Source organism: Chiloscyllium plagiosum, unplaced genomic scaffold, assembly GCF_037043375.1.
Source record: "Chiloscyllium plagiosum isolate Xiang-an unplaced genomic scaffold, Cpla_swu_hap1 HiC_scaffold_13, whole genome shotgun sequence".
NCBI classification, from domain to species: Eukaryota; Metazoa; Chordata; class Chondrichthyes; order Orectolobiformes; family Hemiscylliidae; genus Chiloscyllium; species Chiloscyllium plagiosum.
Window position 1 is genome coordinate 41,076,157 of NW_028270151.1, and position 12,352 is coordinate 41,088,508.

General features: G+C 39.5%; 1 protein-coding gene across 5 annotated transcripts in view; it reads right to left on the reverse strand.

The window, feature by feature from the left end:
• Nucleotides 1-8,489, reverse strand: part of b3gnt7 (UDP-GlcNAc:betaGal beta-1,3-N-acetylglucosaminyltransferase 7) — a 32,334-nt gene extending 23,845 nt beyond the window's left edge. Inside the window, exons 1-2 of one of the 5 annotated variants that reach the window (XM_043702301.2) lie at nt 8,186-8,323; nt 1,248-1,303 (exon numbers count right to left, since the gene is read on the reverse strand). The gene's annotated coding sequence lies outside the window, so the exon portion shown is untranslated. Of the gene's footprint in view, nt 1-1,247; nt 1,304-1,578; nt 1,670-8,185; nt 8,324-8,374 lie in introns of those variants that run through there. The other 4 variants (XM_043702306.2, XM_043702303.2, XM_043702300.2 and 1 more) reach the window with 4 other exon arrangements.
• Between the last annotated feature and the right edge of the window lie 3,863 nt (nt 8,490-12,352).

The window sequence follows — 12,352 nt, forward strand, 5'->3', positions numbered from 1 at the left end:
ACTCCAGGCTAGAAACAACTCTGGCTAAGAAGGTGGACAGGGGAAATTCTGGGAAGTTTGTTATAATGGGAACAATCCTGAAACAACTGACTTTTTAAAAAAAAACTATAGGAACCACCTAACACTCTGATTAACACCTTTCTAAAGCCAAGAATAAGGATTCTTTACGAGTGCTTTGTAAACATTTTTGCCTCCAGTCCAATGGGCCAAAGACCCCTTGGACTAGTGACTGATCTCACCCCATCCAATTATGCCCACCCCTGAAAAACACTTCAGAATTAGTTGAAAGTGAATATTTTGCTTTACTGCTGAAGTGGTAATAATTGTACTTTTGTTAAGTACTTAAACCAGAAACCAAGATACATTTTTTGGACAAGATTATAATACCATGTTTCAAATAATTGTAAAATATGTCTGTGAAACCAATTTATATTTACATTAAGTGAAAACCTGCAGCAACACGATTAGAGGGTTTTTTTGCACTTATGCCGACTTGTCTCACACACAGGAGATGGTCTGCTTGCATGATCTCATGAATGGTGGGGCTGAGGGTTAGTTGTCTCATGGCCTCATGACGTAGATTGAGAAATAGCTTTAGTGCAAACAGGTAAACACTCAACTTGTCACCAAAATGTTGGCAATTGCCAATTCTGAGAGAGACTTCTTGTCATTTTGAAGCAGAGGCAATATCAAAATGGCTACAATAAACCTCAGGCTGAACACCAGATTGTATTTCTACATCTTCACCTTGGAAACAGAAGCATTCTATTTGCCATAGTTACTAGTATGTAATAGATATGGATGGTGGTCCTCAAGTATGGAAAATATAAATAAGGAGAATTTCAGAAGAACTTCAAAAGCATGTAGTCCAACTGGCCTGTTTCCACACTGTAGGGAAACCATTAAAAAAAAATGGTCTTAGTGGGTTTACTTTTTCAAGTTGCAACTACTCAAAACTACAATGTGGGCAATACTAGCAAGTGGCCAATGGTTCCAAAGAGTATCACAGCCATTCCATTGTTTTTCCATCCAGAGTACATTGCAATTTTCAGTACTTGGACCTCAGTTCTCCTCTACAACTTGCTTGATCTCTACCCTTAGTATTCCTCCTTTTCAAGTGGTTATCTAATACCCTGAAATAGCGTATGAATTGTGTTTATAGGCTTTTCCATATTCGAAATGTTTCTTATTCCTTTGTGGTCATCTCACATTGGTTTGATCAAACATTCTGCCTATATTTACCTAACCATGAAATTCTTCTAAATTGTGAAGAGTTGTTAGGCTAGCCCTCAAATCTTCAGTCCTAATGAAAAAAAAATGTTTAAAATCAGGTCTCTCTCAGCAAGAAAGTGGAACTTAATCCTGCAGTTGTCCCACTGTCTCAGAAGCAAAGTTTGCATCTCCATGTCCAAAGCAAACTAGCTTGGTCATACTTCAAATAAAGTACACCATTTTTTTTTTACTACTCAACCAAATTTGATATTTAAACAGAAAACATTCTAGCTATCTAAACTGAAAATAATCTGTGAATAGTTCTGAAGACAAGAGATACACAAAATAGGTTAAAGATATGCTTACACATATTTTCTATATTTCCTGGAACAGGATGCTCGATTGAAGCACGGTAATTTAGAAAATAAGATAAGTAGGCCATTTAGCTCTCCAGGCCTGCTCTGCCATTCAATAGGATTATAGTTGATCATCCAATTCAATGTCCTGTTCCTGGTTTCTCCCAGTACTGTTTCAACCCTTTAGTTCTAGAAAAGATATTAACTGCTTCTTGAAAACATTCAATGTTTTGGTCTCAACTACTTTTTGTGGTAAAGAAACCCAACCTCAGTGAAGAAATTTCTCTTCAGCTTCGTCCTAACTAGCCTGTATCCTTACACCATGACAACAGGGTCTGGACTCCCTAGTTGGTCAACAGGAACATCCTCCCTGTGTTTATCCTGTCTGGTCCTGTTAGAATGTTTAGGTTTCTGTGAAATAGCCCCTGCCATTGTTCTAAACTGCAGCGAATATAGTCCCAATCAATCCAGCCATCTCAGGAGTGAGTGTAGTCAACCTTTATTACACTCCTTCATACCCAGAATATCCATCCCCAGACAAGGAGAAAAAAAAATGCACACAATACTCCAGGTATATCCCTCAAACACCCTGCTGAATTGCAGCAAGATATCCCTGCTCCTGTGCATTGAAGAGTTGAAGGAAGGGTCTGTTTCCATGCTGTATGATTCTATGATGGCAAATATGCTGTATCTGCATGCTTACTTTCAGTGACTGGTGTACAAAGACACTCAGATCTTGGACCTCCACCTTTCCCCATTCAGATAATAACCTACTTTTCTGGCTTTGCTATCAAAAGTGGATGAATTCATTTATCTACATTTTACTTCCTCTGCTAAGCATTTGCCCAATCACTCCTCTTGACCAAATCACACTGAAGCATCTCTGCATCTTCCTCGCTATTCACCCTGCCACCCAGCTTTGTGTTGTCTGCAAATTTGAAGATTTATAATTTAGTTCTCATTAAATTATGAATAGCTGGGAACCAAATAATCTGTGGTACTCCACTAGTCACTGCCTACTATTTATAAAATGACCCTTTTATTCCTGTTTGTTGCCTGTCTACCAACAAGTTGTCTATCCACAATCAGTACACTACTCCCAATCCTACACTCATTAAGCTAGAGGTTTATAGCTTCAGGAGCAGCACTCAGCATCAAGTGTGACAGACCAGGAGTTTATCCTGCTTCTACACCTGCCAGGTTTAACCAACCAACTTCTTTGGCAGAGAATCATAGAATCCCTATGGTGTGGAAACTGGCCATTTGGCCTATTGCGTCCACACCAACTCTCCAAAGTATCCCATCTAGACTCTCACCCCCAAACCTATCCCTGTAAACCTGAATTTCCCATAGCTAATGCACACAACCTACACATCCCTGAACACTTGTCAATTTAACATGACCAACCCACCTAACCTACACATCTTTAGACTGCAGACACAAGGAGAAGTCTGTGTGGAGTTTGCAGTTGCCAGATGCTGGAATTGAAACCAATTTCCTGTCATTGTGAGGCAGCAGTGCTAACCACTGAGTTACTGTGCCACCCACTATGAATGCTACGAGTTATAAATACAATTCTGTGGTCATCAAGTCCTGAAATGAGACACAAAGCCTGAACTTTTGGCTCAAAGCATGGTTGTTGCACGCAATAACACAAGACCACACCTTGCTTATATTTTCCTTAATACACATAGTAGCTCAGAGCCTGCTGCATTTAAATTAAATGTAAAACTTCATGCAAGACTGCAATTAGTCTTATTGAACCTCAATAACTTTTAGATGCATAGAATATAATGTTGTCTCCAGAAGTAGGAATCAGTTAAAGAGCAGATGGATATTATCTTTGAAAGTCAAAAATGAATCGTCCTTTTGGTTGTTAGTGTGCTGCAATTACTTAGACCACTTAAGTCAACAGTAAATTCTTTTCACCAGCCAGAATATTCTTCTCCAGTCTTGGGCTGAAACAAAGGTGCTAAATCGTTATTTTCAAGTAATTGTGTGTATGCAGCTCTGTGTTGTAATCAAACACGTTCCCCAGTTACCAGGGAAGATTACTTTGTAACATCAAAATCTTCTCTTCAAATCAATTGGCATCCTTCCATTTGCAAATGATGTTGGAAATATAGCTTCAGTTTTGGGGAGGTCAGATGAGATTCTACACAGCACTTCTTTTGATGGCTGAACAAATAGTTTCACAAAAGGGAAAATCCATCACAAATTTAATTGCCTAAACTGGTGTTGGAGGAAGATTCCTACTGATGTCTTGTTTGCAGGACTAATACTGGCTTCAAAGCTTCTGAAACCACATCATTATTGCAGTGAAACCCTTCCCCCAACTGGAGTTACATTTGCACCAATTATCAGCTTGAGTTTCTCCACTTGTCATGATGATGTCAAGAGCTTTCATGTCTCTTCAAAATCCTTGAATTAGAATTTTGGAGGGCTTAGTTTCTTTTCAGAGGTGACCTTCTCATCTTTGATACATTGGGTTCTTAGGTCCTTTATACACGCCCAGAGTCGCAGCCGCACCGCACGCTGCCCTCGAAGCGGCTGCGGGGGGGGGGGGGGGGGGGGGGGAATGAGACTGTCACACACCTCCTTCTGGAATGTGCCTATGCAGAAGACGTCTGGAGAGGAATGCAGTGGTGTTTGTCGAGGTTCGTCCCGAGCAGCACCATGATGCGGGACTCCGTGCTCTACGGCCTGTTCCCCAGGACGCACACCGAGACGAACATCAACTGTGCCTGGAGGATCATCAACTCGGTGAAGGACGCTCTCTGGGTGGTCCGAAACCTGTTGATCTTCCAGCTGAAGGAGTTGACCCCGACTGAGTGTTGCAGACTGGCACATTCCAAGGTCCAGGACTACGTGTTGAGGGACGCGCTGAAGCTTGGGGCAGCTGCCGCCAAGGCGCGGTGGGGAAAGACCACTGTGTAAAGTCTGCCTGCCTACCTAATGAAGAACAGGGGGCCCATGCAGTCATTTGGGCTCTGCTGACGCCTCAGCTAAAAATGTAATCGTACAGACCTGTAAATAGAAATGATTACTCTGTTTTCGGTATGCAAACAAATGGAATGTTTACATATGTATGGCATGTCCAGTTGTACAGATCAAAGTATTTTATGAATAAAGTATATTTTTGAAATTAAAAAAACATTGGGCTCTTACAGCACACTGGTAATGTTCATACTCTGGGTCACGAATCCTAGAGGTTCAAGTCCCACAGATGGTTTTCTTAACACGATTGAACAGGTTGATTAAAATAACTATCCTTGGGAATGTGCCCATCTTCTATCCAGCCCATATGCCCTTGACATTCTACTTGAGAGCTACACGAGGCTGGAGGGTGCCTTGTGGACATGCATCACTGAGAAGGCGCTATGGGGGTCTTGGTGATGCAGAGGCTTACACACTCAGCTCATGCAGAAACAGTGAATTGTACAATTGTTCACATTAACTTCAGTGGATTGTCAAAACCACAGGTTAAAACCCATGAACATCTTCAGCCATCAATTCCAAAATAGATTCTAAAAAGTACAGAGACAATAACTGTAGGTGCAAAGGAAAACAAATTGTGTTGGACTGATGAAATGTAATATCTAACAGTGTCAAAGAAACTCTAAGCAGATCGATTAGAGATAGCTTGTGATCACAAACAAGGGCTGATGAATCTCTGCTCAACAAGAAACCATCCCTTATAGCTTATGTCCCAAACTGTAGCCAAATTGTGTTTTCCTTCTGAGGTTAATGTCAGTTCCAACTCTACTCCAGTGGACTACTGGGTCTGAACTCTCCTGGGCTGGAGTGTTTTTTTTAAAAAAAAGAATCCCTACAGTGTGGAAATAGGCCCTTCAGCCCAACATGTCTACACCAACCCTCCGAAGGGTGTCCCATCCAAACCCATTCCCCATCATTCTACATTAACCCCTGACTAATGCACCTAACCTACACATCCCTGAACACTATGGGTAATTTAGCATGGCCAATTCACCTCACCTGCACAGCTTTGGATTGTGGGAGGAAAGCAGAGCATCGGAGGAAACCCACGCAGACACGGGGAGAACGTGCAAGCTCCACATAGACAGTCACCTGGAATTGAACCCAGGTCTCTGGCACTGTTAGGCAGCTGTGCTAACCACTGAGCCACCATGCCGGCCCTTGCATCAGAGAGCTATCTCTAGTCAACCCTGTGCTGCAGGTAAAGATTTTCCCTCACACCAAGCATTGCAAGCCAATTTTATTTTTTTTTAGAAAATATCCTTAGATTTGTAGGATGAAGTTATCAAAAAAAAAACCGTACGTCCAATGTCAGTACTACTGGTAACTTTCACTACAAACAGCCATAATATTCAACTAACCACTGTGCATGAACAATTTTTAAAACTTTTTTTTAAGATTAGACTCTTTTTAAGCCGAGTGCACGTGTTGCATTTTAGCCTAGATTAGCATTTAGTAACGAAAATGTCCGATGCTAATTCAAAGAATCCTGATTAAATTGGCTCCTTTTAAAATGTAAGTTCATTTTGGTGTTGTAGAAAGGTATTCTTGGAAAGGGAACCTTCTTAAATTAACCTTCCTTCAAACAACTGAGGGAATGAACAATAAAGGAACAGTCATTTCATCCCTTCTCACGCAAGAGCCTTTCAGGTATCTCATTTAGAACTGTCATGAATTGGGATATCTCACTTCAGGCATAGATGTATCAGGATGTTGCAACTATATGTGATAAATATCATCACCTTATGTCAAACCACTGATGCAGCTCTCTGCACAGAGTCAATTAAACACAGATGAAAGTTTTCATGCAAAAATCAAATCCTCCATCTTTAAACAGTTCCTCATACTGTTCCTACATCCCTTTATTGCTTTTAACTTCAATCACCATTCCAACAACTGTTGTTGGCAATTTCAGCTTTTGTATCAACCCTTAATCTTGGGAGAAAACTCCCCACCTGCTATACACTGAATAGATTTAAACTGCAATTTACATTCCTTGCTCTTGATTCAGTCAGGAAATAATTTACATTTATCTTCAATTTAAAAAATTTCTACCCTATTATCCTGCAATTAGTAGGCCTAATAAAAGCAGCTTGAACTTTTCCAAGTCTATGTCACATTGATGTTCCCTCATAACAGCAACCACCACCTAATGAATGCTCATTAGGCCCCTCTAAAGCCTTAACATTCTTCCTATTGTGCAGAACCTCATGCTACATGTTTACTCTGAGGTAGGGCTTCCTAAAGTGGGGTCTTTTGGGGTTTCCAGCTCACAGGCAGCAATGGCCAGAGTGATCATGGACAGGGTTATAAAGAAAGGGTAGTTGGATCGAACTGGCCCCTGCTCTCTGTTCTCAATGACAGCTCACACCTATGTAAACCTTGAAGTAGTTGGACTCGGGGATAATAGGGTGTTGGAAGCATTGCGGTCAGGCTTTATAATGAGAGCTCAAAGCCCTTTGGCTTTAGTATTCCAAGACTAAAATGTCCATTAGCTCTATTTTATACTGCCCTAAACTCAATATTATCTTAATGCCCCGTGAACCTGCAACTCCAAAAATTCCCATTTTACTGGAGAGCGCAAAATGACCTAACGACTCGTCACATTTTCCAAAATGAAACTAGTTACCTTTTCCTTGGTGCTTGTGAAATCATAAAACTGTACCACCTCATTATGTTTTTGTTACCCCCCTTCCCAAAATTCATGTCAAATTAGGATTCTAAGATTCAGCACAACATTATTCAGGCTGGGTGGGGTATAAACAAAGGCTCCAAGTAGAGGTTGAGACACGGACAGGAGCAGGGGGAGAAAGTGATGCCAATATGAACTAGGTGAATGAGGGAATGAGGACTGGTGTGAAATAAGGAAGGAGGGTGTGTAAGGTCAGTGTGGCCTTGGAATGTTCTTAGGAATTGAAGGGAGCTTTCAGACAAGAGGGCTTACTTGGCAGTGAGTACGTTTTATGGTTTAGTTAACATATCAATGTTAGGAAGCTTATTCCCCAACGTAACTGCTTCTCAAATGTAAGGAACAACATTCAATAACATTTAGAACATTTGACTTCAAGATAGGAGTTGAAATACATGTATGAAATCATTGAACTTTATTATCAAACACTTAGTTTGAAGTCTGTGCGAAGTCGAAGGATGATGGTACAGTATCTAAAATGACAAATAAGTACCGTCGTTTACAATTTATATTTGCTGTTCTTTACCGGTGACCTTTTAAATAACATAGGCTGAAAGTGGCAACTGAACGCAAGGAGATTATTTTAGGGTCATAAGCAAAACGCGTTGTATTTTCGATAAATTCAATCCACTATCGATAAATTCCGATTAAAAACAAAGAACCTTTTCCCCCGATTGTCAGATCTCACATTATCCATATTCGCCGCACTGGGCTTGGAAAATGAAAATAAAATACTGCTTTAAAACGTTGTATTTACTTCTGACCCCAATTTACATTCCTAGTTAGAACTTGAAGAATCAGTTTCTCTCTCTCCCCACTTCACTCACATTAAAATTCCTACTGTCTCCCGGTGCCTGCCAGAAACACACAATGTAGCAATTCATAACTGAACTCGACTCCTTTAAATATCAGAGTGGAAAATTTTACTTACCTTCTTAAGAAACGGGATCCAGAATTTAAATTTGGAGAAAACATCAAATTCAAAACGGTAAGCACTTAACAGTTTGGGGGATATGCTCAAACTGTGAATTAGAGCCTTCGGAGTGTGTTATGATATCCAGCTATGAAAGCACAACTCGCCCTTTGCACTGTCTCCAAATTATTAACTGTTTAGGATTACCTTATCTAAAGGCAGCCAGCGGAAGTAATTTTCTGTGTACGTCAGAAGGCACTCCTCACTTCGAATAGTCCCTTCAGACCATCTGGTGGCTTGAAATTTCGGAATCTAATTTTTAGATGTTAATAATTAATTACTGCACTCAATTAAATATTGAGGAAGCTATGATTAGTCGTTGGATGGATGTTCTGCAGTCTACATCATTGACTCATATGAACCAGGGTCAGTGCCCAAGCTGAAGCGTATGCTTTCAATCAAGGCATTCATGCACATACTGCAGGTAATCCTCCCCCACCCACAACCGAGAAAGGTACAGAATATCACTAGTATTCCAATGTGTGGCAAGACTTTCTATGAACAGGGCTAAGCTTAGTGCCGTAAATTACCGCTATAGCAGATCCTACTGCTATTTCAGCTCACCCATGGAGATGTGCGTTTTCTGAGAGACTCGAGGACGATAGTCAGCTGAATTTCAATCGTGTTGATTTAGCTCAGTTAGAATTATTCTCTGAGAAGGTCGTTTAAACTTCATACTAACAAAAAAGCAGTAATGAGGGTATTGTGTGCAAACAAAAGTGTGTTTTGATTTTGGATAGATGTGACTCTGACTACTGTCAGTTCAGCTGACTGTGAAGAATTGTTATGTCAAATAAAGAGTGAATGCTTTGAACAACAATCTCTCATTAAATGTCCATCAGTGAGTTATAGATTTCAGGTGTGCCACAGTAAGGACTCTCTTTGCCTGAGGCAGAATGTTTTCCTATGGAAAGCAAAAGTCCTTGGATGGAAAAGTTGCCAAAAACAATTTTTACTTTTTGGTAGTTTTAGACTTGACAATTATTTGGAACAGTTGTGGCATGGCACAATTTATAAAAGAGCAAAGTTCTGAGAAACAGAAAAAAATCTCAAAAAACTAAAGTCTTAGATCACTCCTCTCATTTTTTGTAATGATGAAGGTCATTCATTTTGTAATTATGAAGATCAACAAAGAGCTAGGGGTTCACAAGATAATTCCAGATAATTAGTCTCAGCAAGATAGTCCACAGCAGGTAGAGATAACAGCAGATCCAAAGCAGTTCACTTTTCATTAAATATTGTTTATCTGAGTTACCACTGAAGATGAGAAAATACCATGCAGTCCCTCTAACATATTAAATCTAAATTGCAACTGTATTTGATCCATGTTTCTTAATGCCATTACCTAATAAAAACTTTGTCTTAGTGTTGAATACGTCAACTGTATTCACAGCCTTGTTGTGAAAAAGTGTTTTCTGATTTTACTTCTAAATGGATTAGTTTTAATGTTAAAATCTCACTTCTATTTTCTGGATTCCTACATTAAAAGGAAATAGTTTATCCTATCAGTTATTCTTATAATTTTAAAGATTTTGGTTAGGTAATCCCTCACCCTCCTGAACTCAAGGGAGTAGAAATTAAACTTATGAAATTGACTTCCATAAGTTTATTTAAGGAGATGGTTTAGAAAGGATTGAGAAAGCCATGAGGATTTCCTTGTGCAGATTGAAATTCCGGCTGGCAATGCTTTTCAAGCACACTAAAAAGAGTTCCAGATGCAAAGAACATGGCAGAGGTATTAAAATATTTTTGCATCTGTCTTTGCGAAGAAAACATGAAACCCTGACCATAGCGACAGTGGAGGAAATTCAGTTACTATAAAGGTTTAAAATTGATGATGAGGAGGAAATGAATAAGCTATCAGAAATTAAACACATCAGGACCAGGCAAGATGCATGCAAAGATACCAAAAGAAGTGGGAGGTGAAGTTGCAGGGTCACCAGCTATAATTATTCAGTCTTCCCTGACTCAGAATGGTACTAGAGGGCTGACAGAGCTGCAAATGTTATGCCCATGTTCAGAAAAGGATACAAGTAAAATTATATAAAGCACTTTAAAAGTAAAGGATCAATAAAGCAAAAACAGACCAGTCAGTTTAGCTCCAATGGTGGGGAAACATTTAAAAAATGATTGAGAAAGAATTAGAGGTCACATGGACAACTGCATACTAATTAAGGAGACCAGCAAGGATTTGTTAAACTGGTTTGGTGTAAACAATTTTCCTTTGAGCTTTTTTGAAGGAAGAAAGGAAGAAGAATTAGCCAATAAATTCCTCTGTTATTCAAGAGAAAGAAAGGAAAATCTTTACGATCAACCATTTGGAATTTTTAATTATAAATGCATATGATACTATATACCACTAAAATCACTACATCAGGGATGTCACTATTCTATCCGCAGTTTGCCGATTGAAAGTTACTAACTGGTCATGATTGAAGATGCAGTATTCAAATTCAGTTATGGTAAACAGATTACTCAAAATTAAAATTGTTGCAAATTTGGCTCTCTGGTTGACAACTATCATCATATTATTTTCCAAAAAAAGCAAAAAAAAACTACTTGTGCCATGAATCATAATTATGAATTTATTATCTCCTAAAAACAAATCTTGTAAGGGAAATATGTAATAACACTTGCAATAAGAAAAAGTGGAAAATTCTCCCTAATACTAGAAGTGATATAGAAAAAAAATCACACAGCAGAGTAACATTATTCTACATCATTCAACGCTAGCATTTTGCAAATTACATTTCAGGTGTCCCCAAAGTATTCTATCATGTCTTTGATCGTGTATATCCATGCTTATTGCTATAATCTTACATAACAGTATGCAAAAGGTGTTCTAATCCCAACTATTATTAGCTACTTTATCAATGACCACCCTGCCACGTAAGGTGGAGATGGTCAAGGATGATTCAGTACCATTCATGACTCCTCAGAAAATGAAGCAGTCTGTGTCCATATGTAGCAACACCTGGATTACATTCAGGTTTGGGCTATCAAATGATGAGTAACATGTGCGCAACACTAGTGAGAACAAAAGAGAATGTAATCATCTGTATTTGCCATTTAATTTACTGTCACTGAACACACACTATAAACATCCAGGGGTTACCATTAACCAGAAACTGAAACTGGGCCAGCCATATAAATACTGTGGCCACAAGACCATGTCTGAACCCAGAAGAATGGTGTGTGAATGGAATGAGCTGCCAGAGGAAGTGGTGGAGGCTGAAACAATTACAGCATTTAAAAGGCATCTGGATGGGTATATGAATAGGGAGGGTTTAGAGGGATATGGACCAAATGGTGGCAAATGGGATGAGATTTATACAGGTTGGCATGGACAATTTGGACTGAAAGGTCTATTTCTGTGCTGTACATCTCTGTGACTCAAGTCAGGGGGTGTAATGGAATACTCTCAACTTGCCTGTATGAGAGCAGCTCCAACAACAATCAAGAAGCTCAACGCTACCAAGGATAAAGCAACATTCTTGATTGACATGCAATCCACCACTGGTCACTCCCTCCACCACCATACCGCAGTGGCAGCAGAGGGTAGCATATACAAGATGCACTGCAGCAACTCGTCAATTGTTCTTGGACAGAACATTTTGAATCTGAGAGCTCTATCACCTAGAAGGTCATCTCAGCAGGATTACATCACCATCAGCTGCTAATTGCCCTTGAAACCAACACTTGTAACTGAATTGATATTCTTATTGTCCAAGTGTTAAAATCCTGGAACTCCATTTCTAACAAAACTGTGGGTATATCTTCACTGCACTCACTGGAACAGTTGAAGAAAGGCATTCACCAACACCCATCTCAAAGAGAGATGGTCAACAAACACTGGGTGAGCCACATCCCTTGAAAGAATAACTTTTGAAGAAGTCTTTCTGGTCTCAAATAGTAACCATCTCTTTATAATAATGTGTTGCTTGACGCTTTGAATTACTAATTCCTTACATCTTTTAAAAGCAAATTTTATCTTTTTAAATTCTCTTCCTCTGTGTTGTTGCTAACATGCAGCATCCTTTCCATGAAGGCAGAATGTCACCATCAATCATTCCAAGTGGCTTTATGTAAAGAGAGAGAAAAATTCTTCCTACCTGAGGAAACTCA